Source organism: Corapipo altera, unplaced genomic scaffold (genome assembly GCF_003945725.1).
Source record: "Corapipo altera isolate COAL_440 unplaced genomic scaffold, ASM394572v1 61553, whole genome shotgun sequence".
Taxonomy (NCBI): Eukaryota; Metazoa; Chordata; class Aves; order Passeriformes; family Pipridae; genus Corapipo; species Corapipo altera.
The window spans coordinates 5,471,023-5,494,544 of NW_020884918.1; the positions used below are offsets into that span (position 1 = coordinate 5,471,023).

Consider the following 23,522-nt stretch of genomic DNA (forward strand, 5'->3'; position numbering starts at 1 on the left):
CTTTTCTTTTGAAAAGAACTTAATATTAAATCTTAAAGACAAAGAAAACAAGGCCATGTCACCGAAGCTCTACACAAGGAAAGATGAATTGGCCAAATGGCAAAACCTGGTGAGAGTCAGACTCTACTTCTCCTGGGTGGGGAATAAGTACATGTCATCTCTATCTCTATCTCTCTGCTGAAAGGACAATGCACAGCCCTTACAACCAAGATGTAGTTTGTTTTTTAATGCAAATGAATCAGAAAAATTCATTTCTGATAGGCAGGTCTGATTGGGAATTTTTTTAAGTACCTTTCACTGAACCTGTCATTTGAATTAGTGTTTGACTGATCATGCATTCCAATTTCAGCTGAAAGCAAGGGGACTTAGTGCTTGGGATATCAGGATCTGTCTCTTGGTGGTTGAAATCACAGAATACATAACTGGACAGGTTAAACTCACAGAATTGTACAGGTGCAGAGTAAAACAAAACATGCTTCACATTCCCCATCAGGGTTTTTTCTCTCCCTGCGTGCTCAGCCACTCTCCTTGTCATCACTGACTAAAGAACTTCACACTCAGTATAGCAGAGTACTACGGGCTGTAAATGGTTCGAGTAGAACATTTTTCACATCTCATTTTCCCCCCTAAATTAAAATTAAATCATGTCTATTTACAGTTTCTACAATGTTTGTGTAAACTGCTAGATCCCTGACTTTGCAAAGAGCTGGCACATAGGTATATGACTAGAAGGTTCTGCTGAATATGAAACTCATAAACATATGCTTATCAATATTAATTCTTTTGCAGATATAAACCATGAATTTATTAACATAATCTAGTGCTTAACACAACGTCTAGTCCCCCATCACTGCCACAAATCCATATGTCTTAAACTGAGATATTGAAGGCAGATGAAAGGATTCAGCTAAGATGTAAATATTTATTTCCTTCTGAGCTGGGTTAAGCCACAAGGAGATGACAACAGCTAATTTGGCACCAGGTTGCTTGCTACCTGTGGAGGTGCCTGAATTAGAGGAAGTGTCCTGAAGATAACATATGGTCTGTACATTGGATATACATTGCATCACCTATTGAATCACGGCCAGTTTCTTTCCAATTATGGGTCATAGAGGGGAAAAATGTCCCCGTGCATAAAATATCCCTTTTATACACTGCTGACACCATCCCTGTGTGGAAAAGGAATGAAGTCTTCCACAAAGGAATGTCATCTTCCCCTCACTGGTATGGAGCTCTGATTCAGAGGCTTCCATGGCTGTAGTGCTGCACATTTACTATTGACAGTTCCTTTGCTAAAATGTATAGCCAGGTGCAAAACCAAGCTGGGCTCAATGCTAGGGAGAGCTTTGCTTTCCCAGGGCCATTTCCAGATTCCTAGAAAATACAGAAGTTTAGTGTGGTTGTTACGATCCTGTTCAGGCTCCCAACGACAACCCTGCAAACAGTGGAGAACAGTGGAAGCTCATGTGCTCTGCAGGGAAAAAGACACAGGATGAAATTTCGTTTACAGGAATCATCTGCTGAAAGCATTACTTTGATTTTGGAGCACTGAATGAGAGCCTCAGATTTAGCACCAAATCAAAAGGACTGAGATGTTGGTAGAACCACAGTGGAGTCCAAGGGTTTCCATGACCAACAGTTGCTCTCGGAGCAGGAACATGATCCTACCTCTATCCCAAGCAAGTCATAACTCCCACCTAGTTCATCAACACCGTGTTTAAAACCTTCCATTGAAAGCCTGGAAAGTGCTGGAATCCGTGGCAGCCACTTTACTAGTTTAATGGCAGTTGAAAGTTTGATATATTTCTTTTTGATGAAAACATTCCAGCATTAACACCACAATGAACAAATATCTCCCATGACCAGAACAAGGATCATACATTACCTAATGCCGAAAACCACAATTAATAATTATTTCACTATTTTAACAATGCATTTTACAGCAAAAATAAAAATGTTAGTCTGAAATATTTTAAAAAAATCTCTAGTGTGGCATATGAAGTCATTTGCAGAGACAAAGGTTAATTTTCAGAGACAATGTAGCAGATTTTGTAATAAGTTTTGCTTTTTCAGTGAGTAGCACTAATTAGAATGGGGGTAAATACGAAAAAGAAACTATCCCTCTGATTAATCAGCTAATTAAATACTTCAAAAATTTTACACCACACTTATAATCAAGATTTAGAAGAGACCTATTATGGAAAATTATTTAGGAAAAGTTACCTTTGCCTTTTTATCTCAGTTTTGCATTGATTTTGTATTCGAAGGAATTAATTATATTCCTCTTGAATTAACCATCAGCTTCAGTTCACGTGACCTTTCAAGCAGCTCAGACATTCAGTTTTTGAACCCTTCCTCATGATGTCCTCCTACAGCACTGATAACATTCCTAACTACACACTGTAGCAACCAGTGTTGTCTTGGATAGTCTACCTGTTCAGCTGAGTTATTCCTCTACCCAAAGCACATATTCAGACACATCATGATATTTCAAATAATCCATGCTAGCCCATGCTTTGTTCAGTCCATGACAAAAATTATAAATTAAAAAAAAAAAAAATCTGGCTTCTGTGATCTTCAAAAACCCTCATTCTTCATGAAACATATTATTTTGCTCTTCTGTCACTGTGGAAATGCTCACTGGAATCTGGACAACCAACCCAAAGAACAGAAACCTCTATCCCTGCAGCAGTGTGACCAGGCACATCTTTCTTCCCGTCCTGTGACAGTGTGGATTGAACTTTTAAGCCCTGCACAGTGTCTGGTCTGACCTGCATGTGGCTACAGAGATGTCTGTTAACAAAACTGGCCACCCTTTCAAATTCCTTCCTTTGGATCTTTGATCTGCCGTGAATCCCTGGGTCTTGATTATCTGTATTAGGGTAACAAACAAAGACCATTCCTGGAACAGCTGGACACTGCTGCTGGGCATTAGCAGAGCCACTTCTTGCCACCAGCATTCATAATTTAAGCAGGCAAGAAGGGAAGGTGAGAGAGGGATTTACTAGCCCCCTTGGCAGAGAGCAGGAATTGCAATTTAAGAAGTCGTGTTTGACAGCATGCAACTTGCTCAGCTTGCAAACCTGTGCTGGGATGCAAAACCAAGGCAACCATAGTCCATTTGGGTGACAAACAAGCCTGGGAGTCTAAGGGGAGAGACGGACAGGCAGGTGGAGAAACTCATCCATGGACTGGGCCTGGATCACCCATAACCTCGACCAGCAGCTTGAGGTTTGCTGGCTCTAAACATAAACAGGACTACCACAGGCAGTGCTGACATGGGCAGAGAGATGGAGGGCCACAGACAAACAGGTATTTAAGCATCTCCCTCCTCTTGAAATTTTGGGAGTTAGATGAAAATCCCTGTTCAGCTTTTGGCTGCGAGTGAGTTGTCTAGGCCTGTAGTTCAAATGAGGACTTACAATGAGATCTTAGACGAAGCTTGGGTCAAGCCTGGGGATTGCCTGACCTGAACATGGCAGAGCATTTGGGGAAGTTGCAGCTACCCAAGAGCCCCAGTATGAGCCTAAAAACGCTTCCCAGGTTGAAGGCAGAGGTCTGCGCTTTCCCTGCTCACGCAATCAGAGATGCCACGACCACAGCTGACACACTTTTGAGAGCACCACTAGTTACCACTAATGAATGACTGTCCACTCTCATATCCTTCACAAGAAAATGCCAAGAAGAAATCTTGTAGCTGAAGCTTTTTACAAGGGCCTGGAGAGACGGGAAAAAGAGGAATGGCTTCACATGGACAGTGGGCAGGGTTAGATGGGATATTGGGAAGAAATTCTTGACTGTGAGGGTGGTGAGGCCCTGGTACAGGTTGCCCAGAGAAAATGGGTCTGCCTCATCGCTGGAAGTGTCCAAGGCCAGCTTGGATGGGGCTTGGAGCAACCTGGTCCAGTGGAAAGTGTCCCTGTCCATGGCAGGCGGTGGGACTGGATGAGCTTTGAAGTCCCTTTCAACCCAAACCATCCTGAGATTCTATGATTTTATGATTCTGTGATTTTGTGATTTTATGATTTTGTGATTTTATGATATAATATTTGCTATATTCCAACCACTTCTCTCTAGCACTAGTACACTAGGACCACTAGTACAGCCTCCTATCCATCAGACAGAAAGTATTTCACATTTATCCACAGTCTTCCGTAGTCAGGTTGACCTTTTGCTGGAGAGCCTGCAACAGGTTATTCATTGAAATAGCTGACTACAGTCAGTTGCTTGTGGTTTTTCATTAAGAACCTAAAGTGGGGAAGACAGAATGGTAGTTTATCCACAGCCAATATCAACCTCCGACACAGGGAGTTGCAACAGCATCTGGCCTACAGGATCCAGTGCTCTACCAGCAGATATTAAGGAAATGTCTCTGTCAGGAAGAGAGATACCCAGGAGAGCTCTCCTCTGAGGAGAGGGAAGCACAGCATGGCATTTAGCTAGATTAGGTTTTGGGGTGGTTTTTTTTTCAGAACGTTCACATCACCATCACCTTTATTTAAACTTCACTTTCAATCCGCTTTTTTATTTTCTTCCAGGTGTATCCAGCCGCTCCTCTGGAGCTAAGAAATTTGTGCGTGGGTTTTCTTGCACGCACTGTGGGCAGGAAGGTATGTGGGAACTATAATTCAGTCACTTTAAATCACATGTAGCTGAAGCTTGAAAGGAAAATAATAATAAATGGTTCAGATTGTCAGCCTCGGTGCAATTCTCAATCAATTAAAGCTTATTTTAGCATCAGGGCAGTTTATTTTTATAATGTTCTCCTGGTATTTTGATGCTTTCATGTTACTGTGTAGCTAAAAGGTCTTGCTGGGAACATATTACTCTTAGTAAAGCATTTTCTGAAGTGCAATTTTAGTTTCTGTCATATGACAATAAATAATATGTACATGAGCAAGCAGCAGCAAGAAAATAGCTAGTGGCAGTCAGAGAGCAAGGCTTTGGACCTGGGTAACAGAGGAAGATAAATCTGGGACTCAAACACAGCAAAACCATGGTTGTTTGAGTTCAGAGACTACCAAACTATTCTTCATTGCATATGACTTTCAAATGTGATTCAGTGTGTTGAGACATTCAACAGTGAAAACTCACCAATGAAGATATTACTACATCAACTTGTTGCCTTTTTCATCCTCTGTTTATAACTAAATATTGCATCTGCACTTTTGATTTTCATTTTGTGATGTCATTTTGGTTCCCATTTCACGGATGTGGATGACACAGGAACACCCAAACCAGCATTCCCAGTCCTCCTTTGCAATCCATGCTGCACTTCACAAAACAAACCACTGTGTCAGATTACACTGAAGGTGTCACAGGTCCAAGAACTGGCTGACTGATAAGGAGAGCTGTTCCCTGATGTTACAACAAAAATCATAACTAGCACTGTTTGTGGGTTCTTGTAGTCTATGGAAGTAGCTGGCAAACAAGAACAGTGCTGTGAGTTCACCTCCATTGGAATCACAGGTGAAACATTTGCTTAATAACAGGGGCAATAATCACACTAAATTCTACCTTTTTTTTTTTTTTTTGTGACAAAGAGATTACGGAGGATATATTCTGTTGCATGTTGTCATTATAACCTGATTCAACTTTTGCTCTATGCTTTAACAAGCAAGGAAATTAAAAGCGAGGTGGAAAGGGTATATGAAGAGTGACCTCTACCCTTTTTTAATTTACAGATTTCTAGACTCCCAGTTTCTCTTGAATTTCCTCCTTTAGGCCTGGGGATATCCCTCATAATACACTGCACCAGGTAGAGGTTTTCCACTGACATTTCCCAGCTGGAAAAATTCACCATTTCAAATACAAAGCAATAGGAAACTTAGGGCCTTTCAGCACAGCACAGCACAGTCACCTAATTCCCTCAGACAGCTCATGCTCAGGTGCTATGGTCTCTGCTTGGATACCACTACAGCTTTGCCTTGAGAATCCAAGGAAATTGTAGCTGAGGTCTACACACAGAGCGTCAATTTCTCTGGGGAAAGGAAGGACAAACCTTTTTCCTCAGCATTGCTCCTTCCAGATGATGAAGCAGAACTAGCTGGCACTTCAAAAATCAGTGTTTTCACAACAAACAGAGTGCTGTGGCACATGATCTAATCTGGATGGTCACCAGCTCCACAGGAATGCACACCTTGCTCCAGGCCACACACCTGGCAAATCCCTGCAAGTTCTGACCAGCCTTACACCTAAATTCACCAGCTGCTGCCTGGAGCAAGTACATCACCCTTCCCTAAAATACACAAAAAAAGCCATTAACTCATCGTTTCATAACCACTGCCCTGCCTTGCAATCTCCACTCTCCCATCACGGCATGTCTGTGCTCCAGAATTTAACGTGTTCCTGTTAAAAGTATTATCTTCCCAGCTGCTAGTGAAAAGTTACAGAGCTACAAAAAAGTTGCAGTTCAATATCCATCCTGTCTGATTTCAAACTACAGCTCCAAGTGCTTTGTTCCCCACTGGTTTTAATAGGTTCCTAATGTTAAATGTAAGAGCTTCGATTAAAAAATTGTTAACAGTTTTGTTATTTTTGCAGAACTATCCACTCCTTTTCTTAACATAACACCTCAAACTTTCTCCCAGTACTCCAAAAGCCAAGTTCATCCTCATCCTCATTCAAGGGTGGACACAAGCTCTATCTTCAGCTGATTAGCTGAAGGTTTGGTTTCAGAGCTCCGTGTTTTACCAAGCTTTCTTCATGACTGCAGGCAGAGCTGCACCACAGTGCTGAGATCTCCAAGCTGGCTCGGGAAGGCAAAAAGATGCTTCTGCAACAGCGTGGCTGCTTTCAGCTCTTCAACTGTGATTTCTGCATGGTGGGGTGGAGTCATCTACTACTTTATCAGCTCACCTCACACTCCACATGCAGTGCAGGCGAGTATCTTTGCCCTCCTTGGCATCTCTTCCCTCATTTCTGAACCAGCAATAGTAGCATTTCTCAGCCTTGCAGCTGTATTGCAGGAGTAACAAGGACAACTTTCCAATTACTGCATAAGGCAAAAAAGACCTCCTCTGCCTTTTAACCTATGATTTTGTCACTCTGAGGACCACAAGAGCAGGATCCATCTGAATGGGCACAGGACTCACTTCCCCAAGCAATTCCATCTTTTACATCCCCCTAGATCATGTAAGACAGACAAAATCATACATAGCTCATGGGAACCAGGAAATCTTGGTATTAATGGCACTAAACATAGGTGTACTTGACTGCCACCACCAATGTATGTGCCTACACCTACCAAAATCCTCCAAGAGGTTAGCTGAGATTTAGTCAACACACTCTATGGAGAAAACAGTTCTTTTAATCCCAAGGGATCTCAAAGATGTGTCAAACAAATCACATCCTAAAAATGCCTTTGTCTTTCCTGACTATAATGGGAGTTTAGGATGACCAGTACAGTTGCAGGTGGGATAGCAAGAGGGCCAAGTGTGAAAATAGCATGGAAACAAGTTAGTGTCAAGTAAATAATGTAAAGAGTTATGATTGTTTTTCCTTTAATATTTAATCCCCGGAAAGTGCCTATATTATATCAAGTGAAATTGTCACAGAAAATCACATTTCCTGCAGCCTTATACCACAGAACGGGGACAAAGGCACAGCATTTCACCTGGTTATACTCTGGCCCTCTTATTTCTCTCTATTGTAGCTATTGTAGATGATCATCAGCAAATGAATAAAACATACTTTCATGCGAATGGAACAACATGTGCCAGCTTTGCTGCTGGCATTCTGTCCACATGACTAGCACCCCCCTTTGCTAACCCTTCTTCCCACTTCTATTATTAACCCTCCTCTCACAGACAGAAGGAAGACAAGGCAAATCTGGGATATTTCTTTTCCCTACCAGTAACATTAAGAAATGGTCTGGGATGCGTAGAGGCCGGGATTTACATTTCCAGACAACATAAGAAAATCAGATACTTTGTAATACCATTTCTCATAGAACTGAAAGAATTTCAAAAGCAACAATAGTAAAATAATTTGAAACTGTTAAAAGGAAATGCCCAGTTACATGGCATGCAGCTTTTGGAACTTCCTGCCTCAATGCAAAGTCCTTACTGTGCTTCAAAAACTCCTTTGATGACCCATGCAAAGGGTAAGAGCATTGACAGATTCACAGGCTGGGTACAAACACTCCAGAACCACTTTGTGAGCCACTGAGACCTTGCTCTGCTTGGCTATTCTGTAATCATCTGCCAGGAAGGTGGGAGATAGGGACAGCTTGCATGACCTGAAGCATTTATTATTCAACATTTCCTTATTTTCATGCTCTTCACTAACATGCCTGACCTCCAGGTCACCCCACAGGGATGACAGGGAGTGATGACAGGAATATAAAATGAAAAAAATACTCATGTTTGCATAATTCGGCCCCTGGAAGAAGTCTTAGAGTGAAATTGAGGAATCTAGAGATTATTAAGAGACTCTTCCGTGCTTTTTAGGTTATGTTTCACCCTTTGGCCATGTCACTTGCCTACAGAATAAATAACACCTGCTATGGCAATAACAAATACAGCTTACTGGGGGCAGAACTCCTGGTGCACTTCTTTATTTGCTATGAACACTTCAGGAAAAGGAATTTGAATGCCTGCAAAGAAACCTTCACTTGCTGCACCATTTGCAGCGTAGCAGAGAAACCCTCAAACAACAAGCAGCCAGTGACTGGGTAAATGCCAGATTTCACTGAGTTGTGCCAGGGACGTATTTGGCCAAGTATTTTTTGTTTGTACATCCCCCATAAAGTTGAATCATCAGGCAAATTCTGCTTAATCAGAATCTAAGCCAATACGTGCTGAAATCAATGGGAGGCAATCTTGATTTCCAAGGGAGGGAGCAGAATCTAAATCACTTTATTATCAATTCAGACTCACTTTTCTTTTTTTTTTTTCTTTTTTTTCTTTTTTTTTTTTTATGTTCTTACAGCAAAATGTACTGCTCAAGTGGTTTTAACCCACCCCTGCTACCACCAGTAATAGAGATCCTTAATCCAGCAACTGGCCAAGCACCCACAAGCTTTTAAAGCCCTAGGGAGAGCTTACAGCAACCCTGGGAAGCATCCAATATCATGCTGGACTGATAAACAGAATAGCTATTTCAAGCTCTTTTTCCCTATTTGTTACCATGCTGGATAAAAAGGCATTAACTAATTATTTTAATTGCACTTTTTGTAGTATTTCTCATGGGACCTGGACTGCAGCTGCCTCAGCTTGATTCCCATCTGGCTGGGGGATGGGAAGCTATTATAAAATGTGCTTTCCCCAGAGTGAACAGGGCTTTCTGCTGCAGCTGCCTTTGTGGAGGTGGTGGAGCTATTGGAAACAGGTGTGTTGTGCATAAATGCTCCCTGGCTTGAAAATACCCGATGGACTCCACAGCAGGAAAACTTCAATCAGCTTCATGGGAATCGAACTCAGCCAAACTCCCACCCCACCTTTTTTAGTGGGGAGGCAAACACACGACCATTACTTCAAAAAGAACGAATGCACCTTTGTGGGACCGATGCCTTGAAAAAGGTGTTTATGGATTTTCAACACAGATTTTCTTAGTTTCTGAGGGCAAAATGTTCACAGCTTTTTGGAAGAGTCATGATCTCACAGGTGACAGATTACCTATGATTAGGATCAGATCACTTTTGGAAAAATAAGCTCTTAGGAATGGAACAAAGGAAAACACCCCCACAAAAACCTGATTAATCAAGTACAATTGTCAGTAAGCCCAGAAGAGGGGTTGCCTTCTTTAAGAGACATTTTTTAGTGCAGATGAGTTCCTGCTTGGCTCCAAGTGACGTTGTCGTGTTTTCCCTACTCCCGTTCCTGTTTCAGGCCTTGTGAAAGGCTCTCTCAGAACCTCAAACCCCACGTGTCCCTGACTCATTTTTCTTGGGCTACAGTCTTTTACAGGTGCTCTGTGACAAGTAAGAGGGGAGGTAATCGGGATTTTCATCCCAATTTCCTCCCAGTTTTCATCCCAAAATCCTGCTCGGGTTAAAGATGAGCTACATCACATAAAGGTCACTGAGCTGGGTGTCAGGTATTTCCAGGAGCTGGTCAGATCCTCTTCTCCAGAAGTTCCACAGCAACGTCATCTCCTGAATATGCTGCTCAGCACCTCTTTGTTCTCAACTTTTTCAGGGAGGGTAGAGGGTGGCAATTCCCCCCTCACACACAGAATGGGATAGCCAGAAGTGGGTATCACTCCTTCCCCGTGTCTGATGTTAGGGAGTTAACTTTTTCCCCCTGTGTTATTTTAGTTCGTTTTCTGAAAAAGAATAACAGATGTACCCAGGGACCAGGAAAGGAGCTTTGGGAAACATTTCTGTTTTTTCACTAAACAAATTCTGACAAGCCGAACATTCAAAGTACAACAGCTCCCTTCCCCTCTCTGACCTTTGCCTCCCAGCTTGGGGAGGTTGTCAAAGGCCTCTTCTTCTCCTCTCACATTTTCTGCGTCTGCAGCCTGGTCTGTGCACTTGCTTGAAAGACACCCTGGGGTGAAACAGCATCTCCTGACTTGGAAGAGACTGAATTATATAATTATTTTGTATTTTGGGTACAGATAGGGTTTTCTTTGACTCTCCTACATCGGTGCAACTGGTTAATGAAAGTGCAGCATCTGGTCTAATAGGCCCTAATTAAAAAGAAAAAAAAAATAAATATGATTTTCTCAAACACTTCCAACTAGGTGTTCCAGACTACATTATTTTATGGAAAAGTTCACGGTGTGCTGGGGCAGAATGGTCTTTTAATGGCTGAAGAAAACATGAAGTTGCAGCCTTAAAAGCACTACAACCTGGTTTAAGCTGGAATACAAATGGAAAAATCACACCTCTCCTGTTCTCATCTACCTGTGTCTGTTCTTGCCCTGCTCCTTCTCTTGCACAGCATTAGTGTTGCCATGGGTTTTTCATGATTAACAGAGAGGTAATCCAGTTTAGAATAAACCCAGAAGAAAAACAATTTAAAAAGGTTAGCTTCCCAGCACACAAACAGATCTCAAAACAACAGAAGAAGGGATGCTAGAGAGGAAGATAAGAGATGAAGGAGTGAGAAGATTGGACTCTTCTGTCAGCTGAAAGTGTTTGCAAAATGATGGCCTGAAAAAGTGACTTGTGGCATTCTCAAGCAAGCCCTGCTGAAATCTTTGGACAGCACAGCATCACATCTCTCTATTTTTGCACAGCACAGGCTGATTTTCCAACGAAACCACCCCATCCAAGCAGGCAGGAAGAAAAAGATGTTTCACTCAGGTGGCCTGGACAGAAAGACCAAGAGCCACGTGGAGATGGAGGATTTTGACCAGAGGAGAGCTGCTGCCTCACCCTGTGACACCACAGGAGAAGGGCTTGGCCTCTGTTTGCCTCAGCTGGGAAAGCTGGTGGGGAGGGACGTGCGAGTGCTGTGGCTGAGCTGGATGTTGCGTAACCGAGCTGGATGTCGTGTAGCTGCTCGTGGGCAATTATGTCCAAAGTCACAGCAGTGATGCTAGAAAGCTCCAGGCATCTCCACCAGATTTTGCTGGCCATTAATCCAGCAGAAGGCTGCTAATGGCATCTGATCGCTTTCCTTTGCGCTACTGCTATTTAAGGCCACTCTGAAGGGCACAAACTCTTCCCTATTATACAATGCAAGACTTGGACAAAATAATAACCCTGGGCTTCAGAGAATGAGTTCTCAAAATGACAATAAACTAACAAGATGTGAACTTTATTTTTTAAGTCTCCAGCCATGGAACTGAAAAGGAATAAACTCTTGAAAAGCAAGGATCTCTGATGATAAATGAAATTTCATCTAGTTAGAGTGGATGAAGAATTCATCCACCACACTTCTAATACTAAAAGCCTTTAGAACAACACTCTGGTTATGAACCACACCCACTGCAAAGCTGTACTGCACTGCAGCTCCTGCATGTCCACCCAGCATCCCTGCACATGGAGAAGTACACAACATCCACCAGGAAATTCATAACATGCCAGTGTGCAGTAAAGATTTTCAATATGGGTCAGAGAGGGATGTGCTTGCTCAGGAAAAAGGGCATCCAGCACTGTTCCCTCACTTCGTCCATGCACAAAGAGCTCCAGGAGCAAGTCCAGTGGAGCTTGACAGAGATGGTGAATGGAGTGGAGCATCTCCCTGACAGGGAAAGGCTGAGGGAGCTGGGGCTGTTCAGCCTCAAGAGGAGACACTGAGAGGAGACCTCATGTCTGTCAATGCCTGCAGGGAGGGGGCAGAGGATGGACCAGGCTCTGCTCAGGGTGGGAGGTTCAGCAATGGGACAAGAGGAATGGGCAGAAACTGATGCCCAGGAATTCCCACCTGAACATGAAAAAGATCTTCTTTGCTGTGCAGTGACCGAGCACTGAACAGGCTACTCAGACGAGGTGTGGAGTTTCCCTCACCCGGAATAATCCAGAACAATCTGGACACAATCCTGTGCCACGTGCTCTGGGATGGCCCTGCTGGAGCAGGGAGGTGGGACCGGATGACTCGATGTGGTTCCTTCCAGCCTGAACCATTTGGGATTTCTGTGAAAGAGAGGACCAGACCCATCAGCCCCAGCTGGGTAAACTTTCAACACCTGAAGATGGTATCAAGCTTAAGAGTCTTTCCAGTTTTGGGGTGATAGTTTTTAGTGTGGCTATGCAATGGCCAGCCCTGTCTATGGCACATTATTGTGGTTTGTCCCTTCCAGAAAAGGTAACAGACACATTAGTCACTGTCTGATTTGAAAAGGACTCACACAACAACCTGGGGCCACTGACTTTGACTATTGCTCAGATGTTTGTCTAATATGGGAGGGTAACAGACAAAGCTTTCTCAGAGTCTGGAGAGTCATCTATCACAAGCAAAAACAGAGCCAAGCTATTGAGAGAGGCAAGGACTTTGCTTATCTTGACACCCAGGCAGCTCCTTCCAGCCTCGAGGAAAGAGGTCATCTGACTCAGAAAGGGTGGTGAGCACCATCACATGGGTTAGTTAATAAGAGATGTTGCTTCACTGCAGATAAAGACAGTGATGTTGAAATTGTGTCACTCGGCATGGACACTGCCTGCCTTCCTATCTGTCCCCCGGGTCTAATCTACAATCCCAGTATGATCCCTCCTGCCCTGCACAAGGAAAACTCCAGGGGAGAAGGTGTAAGGGGCTGGGAGGGTACCTGGAAGTCAGAGGCACAAACTCAGTGACATGAACCAGCCAGACTGAAAAATCCCCCATCCTATGGAACCACTCCACTACAGGACAAGGTTAGGAACAACGGCTCAGCTCTGTCCAGATCTCCTAAAAACACACTGAAAACACATTTTAAATCACCTAAAAAATGGTGGGTTTTATATAGGCTAGTGAATATCTAGAGGGAAAACTAACCAGCTTGTATAGCGAGGCGAACACAATTTTTCATTTGGCTTGCAATCAAAAGAAGATGAAATTATGTACCAAATCCTACCTGCACAAGTACACGGGACAGCAGTGTAGTTGAGAGCAAAATTTGATTGGAAAAAAAAGGAGTGAACTGACCATTTCAATCCCTGCTGTAAGCATTCCTGATTAACGCCAGCTGATAGTTTTAGAATAGTAGCTCTGAGGATTAAAGTCTTATGTAGGCTGAAAACACTACGTCACATCTCTAAAATTACTTTTCTTAGTATCATTTAATACTCTGCATTCTCTTAGGATCCGTTGTTAGGTCCTCATTCACTAATGGGAAACTCCACCTCAAATCTAGTTATTATTTAGGGTTACTCACTCACTCTCAGAGTCTTCTGTAAGAGATTGTGCCTCCAACTGTGCTTCATCATATTTTTTCATTTGTACTCTTCAAATGCTACCTTAATGATTTCCCTGGGAACCAATAGAACGTCCTACATGTAGATTAATGAGAACTACAAGCCCTATTCTTGTTTTACACTGATAATTCTTAAAATCGTAATGCAAAGTCCATTCACTCAAATATTTTAACTGTAAATAACACAGTAGACTTTCAGACTACCATCTGACAAAAAAATTGCATTAAAAAAAATGTACTCAGCTCCTTAATTTCATGATCCCAATGTCCTCTCTTTACATGTTCAGCTTCCAAAGGTCAGGCACTAGCCTGCTTTACCTGTCTTTGTTCTGTTTACTGCAAATAGTAGAAACTACATTTTTGGATGTCACATTTTACAGAAAGATTATTTTAAAAAAAGCTTATTACATTAGAAGTGGCAGAAAAAATATCTGATTAACACTCAATCTTGATAGCATTACAGACATATTCTGTGGTTTCTTCTGAACTGAAGTTTTTAAAAAATTAAATACAGATTCCTTTCTGGAAGAAAAGTGTCCTGGGCCTGCTCAGAACGTGTGGTGCATAAAAAATGAGAATTCATCTGATTGAACGTTAGCTCCCTTGGTGATAATCTGTAGAAAAGCTGTTCAGCAGACAACTGATATGACCAGCAGATGAAAAAGGGCACCTCCAAAAAAACTTTCATTTCTTTTTCAGGTAGGTACTGAGGCAAATCAGCCCTGGGGTGTGCTCCTCTCTCCCCACTGACTTCAGGAAGTGCTTAAAGGACTAACTTAGATGTGACCAGCAGGTCGAGGGAGGAGATTCTCCCCCTCTACTCTGCCCCAGTGAGCCCACACCTGGAGTGCTGCATCCAGGTCTGGGATCTGCAGCACAAAGATGTGGGGACCTGTTGTAGCAGGTCCAGAGGAGGCCATGGAGATGCTCCAAGGGCTGGAGCCCCTCTGCTGTGAAATTAGGCAGGGAGAGATGGGAGTGTTCACATGGAGAAGAGAAGGCTCCAGGGACACCTTATTGTGGCCTTCTCGTGCCTAAAGGGAGATTATAAAAAAGATGGAGAGCAACTTTTTACAAAGGCAGAGTGTGATCAGAAAAGGGGAAAGGTTTTAAACTAAAAGGGGAGAGATTTGGATCAGATGTTAGGAGGAAAATCTATCTCAGTTTTGTTGTAAGGAAGGCAAGAGCTGTCTTCTAATCATGGAATCACAGAATGTTTTGGATTGGAAGGGACCTTAAAGGTCATCTCATTCCACCCCCTGCCATGGGCAGGGACACCTTCTACTGTCCCAGGTTGCTCCAAGCCCTGTCCAACCTGGCCTTGGGCACTTCCAGGGATGGGGCAGCCCCAGCTTCTGTGGGTAACCTGTGCCAGGGTCTCACCACCCCCACAGCCAAGGATTTCTGCCTAATATCCCCACCTGCCCTGATCAGGGACAATTTATTGCAGGTTGTAACTTCTGGACATTCTCTGTTCCTACATTCCACTGGGAGAAAGGTCTACCCTAAACTGTGGCAGTCTGCTCAAGGAAGTTCCAAGGAAATTCCACAGTTTCTCCTAGCAATCTCCTGTAATGTTGAATGAATGCTCCCACGAGTCCACTTAATAAATTTGCCTTGAAATTCTACAAAACTTTATTAATCTCTTTCAGGACATACTTTCTTTTCTCTCTATCTATGTAGTGCTCCCAAAAAATAATCAACAGTGAAAATCTCATATAAAAAAATAATTCAGAATGTGGCCCAGAAAATCTGATGAGTTTTGAGGCCCAGGACCACAAGCAATTTGCTTTCAGCCCTAACTGAAGCCATTTTTTTTCCTCTGTCAGATAAAGTGCTGCAGATGGTATTCATTTACCTAACTAATAATACCTCTCATTCTGTTCTAAGCCTTAAGAGATACCAAAAGCTTAAATGAAAAGAAGCAGGAGCCATGCCACTTTTGCTGAGCTTAAACTGTTTTGCAAGTAACAACACTATTGGTTTTCTGGTGATTTTAATCCCAGGCCAGAAGCCACCAGAAGATGTGGATTGCTCCAACGTACAACACAGCAATATTTTTTTGGTTTCATCATAAGCAATACAAACTTCTCCAGAAACAGATCTACTGAGGTGTGAAGTGGACAGAGAAATACACCACTTTGAATCTGCTCTTTCAAACCAGTATTTTTCTTATTAGCTGTCTAAGTGTGAAGTGCATCAGTTTCAGCTGCAGGTCTAAAAAGCTGCCCATTGCTAAGAAATTCCACCAGTTGTTGACTTATTTCCAAAATTTAGTTACCCATTGAACTTGAGGTTCTTAGTCTATATATGGTGACCTTTACATGAACAAGTACAAAGGTACTGAAACTGAATGATACTCACTTTTCAGAACAGAATGTTGCAAGCTTGAAATGTCATACATTGCATCATTTAATCAAGGATAGGCAAAAGCCCCTTACTAGGATGCTGAAAGGTATTTCAGAATTAAAATACTAAAAGTAACTGTAAAATGAGCATGATTGAAATATAAGAAAGGTCTTGAACAGAGAAGATAGCAGTTAATAGTTGGGGAACTACTACAGAATATTGACTTCTTGCTAGGATCACATGGAAAATACAGTCCCTCCAACAAAGATGATCACATGCAATTTTTACTTGTAAAATCACTTGTAGGATATTGACAGGAGCAGCAGCAGAATGGAACTGATAACTGAGCACACAGTTCTCACACTGCCAGTAAAAACAGGCCAGCAGCTATTTCCTTCTCAGATCTCAAGTTGGGATATATATAACTGAGTTCACAAACTGGAACTGCTGATTGGCCCAGTCTTAGAGGTCCAAAAAGTGGCATTTTGCTAAAACCACATGAGTAGCTAAGAATGCAAGAATGCTGCCTGTGGTTAAACTTGCCACACAGAAAGGTTCTCTTCTAACTTAAAGGGCAAAGACAACAGTGTGAGATTTCACTTCAGAGGTTGTACTTCCCCTTCTGTTCCTGAAAAAGGGACATGGAAGCTCCTCAGTGATTCCTCACTTGTAAGCCCAAAGAGACACAGTGAGATTTATTAGTGAGCTCTTTTTTTTTTTTTTTTTTTTTACTAATTAAAGCTAATTTTCCTAACAGAGACTGTATTGACAGTTATAATCAATAAATTTAAATATTTTACTACGTGTCTTAATACCTAAACAGCAAGAATCACACTCCCAAGAGTTTTGTAAGGCAAAGGCATCCCAATTCTTTGGAGAATCATTGCAAAGTTAATAAATGAACACTAAGGGTTAGAACTGACGATGATGAGCAAAGGCAATAAAAAGTAATTTTCTCAGTCTATGACTCTGAGCCCCATTAGAGCAATTCACCTGTCCTGCATCACCTCCTCTGGCACCCTCTTTCCCAGAAATGAACTATTGATTACATCTCCAGTCTGTCACTTTCTGTGACCTAGTAAGCCTTCCACATCCCAATTTAAAAAATAGTTTCCAAGTAAAAGCTGGTCTGAAAAGGAGATAGAGGTAAAATTACCAAACTGATGCTCAGAGAACTCAACAAAAAGGGATTCTAATTTAATCCTATACCAATATTGTCTATAGTAGCAAAGCTCCAGACAGGTAAGCTTGAGCTATAAAAGCCACCTGGCAACTTTAATAGAGCTTAAGGTTGTCCCTTTCTTCATGCATGGCCCCCCAGGTGTCATCCAGAGTATCCTATCTTCCCATTTTTCCAAGTTTTCTTTCCCATGCAAATCCTGGAGGTCTGAGTCTGCATGTACTCCATCACATCCAGCGCAGTCAGGGATAGATCTGCAGCTATCACACAACCTTTTAATGAAAATTCCCTGGATCTTGGGCAACTGATGTTATATAAATGCAAGTACTGGCTATTTCCATTTTCTCGCTTTTCTTGACAAGAGGACACTGCTGTTTTTCAATACTTCAGAAACATACTTGTGCCTGAAATATGAAGTGGACTCCTAAAATAAGTTATAATTACAGTAAACATAATAACAGCCAAGAACAAAATCCCTCTGCAAAGACAGAGATTTAGATTTGCAGGAAACCAACACTGGTGGTCAAAAACACCTGTAATTCTTAAACACCTTAGTCCAAAATAGTTACAGTCCTTCAAAACTATGATTCATACACATATTGATATGCTTTAGAAATATTAGAGTTATTCTTGAAACAAGTGTAGGTGCTTCTGTATACTGATCTGAACCAAGTTTATTTGGGCCCTGTCCAAAATTTGGATCACCTTTGAGCAAAAAATTGAGTTGTTTGGTTACTGTTAATTTAAAATATTACACCTAATGACTCCATCAAATCCCCCATTCTGATATACCTGTGGAAAAGTCTTTTGAGAAGGGAGTTAAGTGCATAACCATCCTGGCCTCCTGCCAAACAGTGCTGAGCACAGGACTGGTATGTGGCTGGAGAATCATTGAGATCTTCAAAACAAAGGTGTGATAGGACATGGGTGCTGCATCATCCCAATTTATTCCAGCTGCAATTAATTCCAGCTACTGCACCCCGTGTTTTTGATAGCTGGTTTTTGCCCATGAAATGAGCTGCATTTTCTCTGTTGGTGTTTGTCTGATCTGGTCTGTCTTTTTATTTTTTTTTGGAATCTTGGCTTTTATCTGTTTTCTCTCTTCTGTGATGCCTCAGCATCTCTTGAAAACCTGGCATGTAATTAGAGCGTGTAATGCCAGAGAGGTGCAGTGCTGCCATCAGCCTCCCCTGGATGTGATGGAAAAATTCATTATTGCTGCCTCTCAGCATACTGGTGGATAGTGGATACTAGATCCTAGATAAGAGATTTACTTGAAACCAGGAAACAAGACCCTAAATCTCTCTCTTCAAGGGCAGAGTCAGTGTCACAATTGTAGGGTCAGATGCCAAGAGAGAGGTTTCTTTTTCTCCCATTCCCACCCACCCACAGGATGATGTGCCCTGTTATTTTAGTTTGAGGGGGTCCTGTGTGACCTGCAGCCTCAGCAAACGCCCTGATCACTCATCCCTAAAAGCTCATACTCGTGCTCGAATGAATGTTCGTTTGATTAACTCGGCAGCATCTGCACAATGCTCAGATACCATTTACGCAGCACAGGAGAAAACACCCTCCAAACCCCACAGAAGTCAAGTTGAGGCAAATCATCTCTGAGTCAGATTTAATAGGACTTAATTTGACTTCTGATTTGTTTACACTTCATCACACAGTCAGTTTCCACTATGATCCCTCTTTATATCCTGCTTCTGCAATCTCACACCATTCTCTTAACATACGAAAATACAATCAGAACTATTTAAATACTCCAAGATTTTTTTGGCGACTCTGTTCCCTGCAGGTGTTAACAGCTTGCTAACAGACCTAAAGGAAGCGATCTAAAGTAAACATGAAGTTCAGCAGCTAACTGCAGGAGATCTTTATCTTTCAATTCCCCCCTCCCGTAAAGCGCATGCATCTTACGGATGTGACATGCCTGTCTCCGAACTCTCTTTTTTTTCCCCATACAAATGGGATTTTCTTCGAAAAGAAAAATCACCAATTGAAAAGTAATTACTTTGTGTTTGGAGTTGATTCACAGTTTTTAACAAGGCTTTTAGATCAGCGTAGATCACTAGATTCCCTGTAAAGCCTTGCACGAGTGAACAGGAACGTGCTGAGGAGAGAACAGCACACACCATCTGCAAGGAATCCAGCCAGACCAGGAGAGCAGCAGCAACCAGACGTTCTGCACTCAATTTGCCCCTTATTTTACTGCGATCGTTTATTTACCTTCTACAAATGCTGAGGCTGCCCTCCTATTCTGCCAGACCGCCCCTTTCTCCCAGTTTCTCCTCCACTGCCACTCATGGACTCCTGCTTCTCTCGCTCTTTGGATCGCGGGCTGTCCCCCTCTTTCACCTCCCCGAAGCATCCAGATCCAGCCTTCACCTCTGCATCACAGGCAGCTTCCACCAATGCTGGGTTTCAGTTTCCTCCTGATGTCAAGCTTCAGCCCAGCCCACGGCTCTTGCATCATGAGCCGGAAAACCCTCCTATGCTCCAGACTTTTGTGAGGGGTTTTTGCAGGGAAGCAGCAGTTTTATTCACCCTGTAATTTATGCCCAACTTCTTCTGCAGCTTTGCTTTCTTATGTGACAAGAAACAGCTGTTTGTGTTGGGGGAAGCCTTTTTCTTGAGCTAAATCCATGCCTTCCCTGAAAACAGATCTTTCAGTTGCTCCAGTGGCACTGAAATCCCCCGAAGTCAATAAAACTTCTCTAAGGAGCGTTTTTACCATCAAGCTTTATTTTCAAATCTGCAAGAAACATTGAGACGGTCTTTAGAGGAGCTTATTTCTCTTAAAATATGAACATGATTCTAAATCTAAAATCCTAAATTGATGCAACTTTTTATAGGTATGAGTGCTGAAATGCAAAAAAAAGAAAAAAAGGGACCAGGAGAATTATTACTGGCATAATGTTTAGTTAAATGCGGAATGTACAGGGTAATCCTGCAAACTAGCTCAAGAGTAACTTGACTCAGTCACTGAGCTGTTTGGGGCCACTCACGTTGAGTACAGTGGTAACACAAAACGGCTTCAAATTTGCAGAACCTGGGGTATTATCTTAATATCTGAGTGAGGCCAGGACTGCCTGCTACTGTCTGTTTAACACACAGCACAAAGCAGCTTTCTGCTCCTGCTAAAAGCCTCCGGGTAGATCTCCAGTGAGACTGAACAATAACAGCAGATTGCTGATGACTTCTGGAGCAGCGTTCCTGCCTTATCAACTCTCCATCAAATTTTACACCGCAAATCACATTTGAAGTTTTAAAGCTGGGTAAATGTGAGAGCTTGATTAGGGACACTCATATAGAAAAGAAGTTACAAGAAGCTGCATTGCAGGACTTCTCCATTTCTGGTACAATTCTGTACCAGGTCTCTGTAATTCTCTCGTAACTTATGAGTTTACTTGGCATTCCTACTTAAAAAGTGCTTTTCCCAAGCTCTGAACAACTCACTCTGTTTAAAATAAACCAGCACTAAATCTAGAGTCTAACTCAGTGAAATTAATGACTTTACCATGTTCCAACTTTCCCATCGGTAGTCTAGAACTCCCAAACCAGATGTATTTGGAGGATTACCTAGGAGAAATGGGGATAGGAGGGATAAAATATTGCTCTGCCACTCAAGTAGGCCTCTGATGGAGAAGTGTTGGTGGTCATAAGGAGCTCCCAGCACCTTAGTCCTCACAATACACTCAGAGTCCTACAGTTTATGGGAATGTTGCTCAAAATTTCTCATGAAAGAGCTGGCTTTTTATCAGAATTGTTGAGTGTTTTGTGATTTTTTTTTTTTTAAATCAGAATTGTGAATGTTTGCTGTATATGCTTCTTCCTGTGCTTTTATTTTTTTACAGTGCTCCCACTCACAGAAATATGACTTCACTCTTGATTTACCACCATCACCAGACAACAGTGGGCTGGCAGAAGATGGACAGAAAGGATTATAAGCTCCTCAGGGTGACATTTCTGCATTTTTTTCAGAATTTTGTTTCATCCCACAGAAGAGGCAGTAGAAAGAAAGAGTTGACAATGTTTTCATCTGATCCTGAGGATCAAGCAGAAACAGCAAGTTCAGACTAAGCATCTCAGCAGTGGCTTTTCACAGAGAGTTGTATCTCAGGGAAACAAAGCAGATCAAAAGGCATTGACGTTAAAAATGTTTTAAAAGTGCATGCACACTGAAGAGATCTGGTGCATAAGAGGAGTGACAAGATGAGGTCCTACTGCTATTGTTATCAACACAGCAATATCCACTGACACCTTTAGAAAACCTTGCTACCTTCTTTTGGTCTGGTTGTGGAGCAGTACTCTGACCACAGACGAAAAGCATTAAAACACAAAATACAATAAAATTAAAAACTCAGCGCATGGGCACTGCTAATAGAGCACACGCTGTCAAAGAAAGATGATGCTGCCATTTTGCTGCTAATGTCACAAATGACATTCCCATAAATGTTGCCAACTCTACTCTGCTCAACATTTGCGAAGTAAGAGCGAGTGAGGAACGCAGCAATGACGCTGATGAAACCCAAATCCTTCAGTCAGTGTATGCAGGTGTCAACAAGGGCCCTGCAGCAGGGCAGATAAACAAAGGAATGGATGCTCCACATGCCACTAACAAGAGGTGATGCCCACAAGTCACGGCTGGGAAGCACAACTCGGATTCCACTTTATAACAGAATCTGCAATATTTGTTTAGCATTCACTTTGCACGAGTTTGTTCACATTACTTTGCATTTTCATCTTCCGGGGACAACAGGTATGAAGGAGATAAGGTAAGAAAAGCAAAGGAAGAAGAGAGATGGAAGTACAGTTAGTTTTCAGAAGTGTAGTCAACAGTTCAGTATTCCAGCCCTGTCACTTACAGCAGTACAACCACGCTGCAAAGCTACCCTTGATTACAACCTTGCCCAAATATGCATTCACAGCTTGCTTTCAGCCATGCTGGCAGACACATCTTCAGGTTGCAAACACCCCTGTTTGGATACCACAATGCAGAAATGCAGTATAGACATGCCTTCAGTGCAGGGAACCTTGTGAATGGTCAGTTTTTCTGCAAGGGAATTTGTGCAGATAGAAATCACAGGGGTCAAAAGCCTAATAGGATTTTTAAAATGGACTGGACAATGCAAATACCCACAGTTATGATAGAGATATGGTCTCTAGAGATAACAATGATATATTTTAGGAGACATAAAACCCTTCTCCAGCTTTGGAATAGAAGCCAACCATGAAACTGCTTATGATCACAGATGAACTTCCCTGCACAGGTTTCTTATTTCAAAACTGCCAAGTGCCCAAGATTTATGCCTTTTTCCTCAGAAGCCACAAGCAACAGCCTCACTCAGAAACTGCACTGCATGCTGAAATATGATACTGAAACAAATATAACCTCTCCTGCTTTTTGCTATACTCTCTGATTTCACACCTATCCAAAGCATTTCATCACATTCCACAGAAATTAAGGCCCTGGAGATGTGAAGCTCACAATGCAGTCCTAGACATGCATGGCCAAGCACAGGAGAGCAGGATGACAGGAACCCGGGTTTTGCTAACACTTCTGTGGCATCATGCCCCGAAGAGTGTGCTGAGAAACTTAAACAATAAACAATAAATCCTGAAATGCAATACTTTCCATGCAATCACCTCCAAGGCCAGGAAGGAAGTCCTGAGACCAAGCCAGCTGCATGTCTGCATTGTTGCAGGGGCACAAAAATTGGCTGAGGACCACCTCTGTTTTTCTTTGAAGCTACCAGTGCTTCAAGACAGGGAGAGATTCCCTTGCCTGGCATTTCAGGGCCCTAAGGTTTCCATAAAGGCTGTTGAAATCCAAGCCTCTTCAACACTATAAAAGTGGTTCAGACAATGAGTGAGAAAATTTTTCATACCTCTTCTCTCTTTCTTGTGAGATTTTTTTCTGAAGTGGGACCTGATCTAATAGGTAGTTTATAAAATGGAGGAGCACTCTATTCCTAGGCACAAACAGAACAGTTAAATATATATTAGAACAATCGTGTTTGCCAGAGAAGACAAGAGAAGGAAAATTCACAGTCAGAGGTGGAATGTTATTGTACCATATGCTTTCCCACAGCCAAGCACAACAGGGTCCCTGCACAGTCCTTGCCTTACTGCACCCTGTTGTATTTCCACCTGGAAAGACATATGGCAGTGCCTAGGACAGAAAATGTTCCTTTTTCTTTTT

General features: G+C 42.3%; 1 protein-coding gene across 2 annotated transcripts in view; it reads right to left on the minus strand.

Annotated features, from left to right (window-relative positions):
• Positions 1-19,719, minus strand: part of ST8SIA5 (ST8 alpha-N-acetyl-neuraminide alpha-2,8-sialyltransferase 5) — a 68,984-nt gene extending 49,265 nt beyond the window's left edge. For both annotated transcript variants that reach the window (XM_027656082.1, XM_027656079.1), the window contains exon 1: positions 19,547-19,719. The gene's annotated coding sequence lies outside the window, so the exon portion shown is untranslated. The remainder of the gene's footprint in view (positions 1-19,546) is intronic.
• Positions 19,720-23,522: the final 3,803 nt, after the last annotated feature.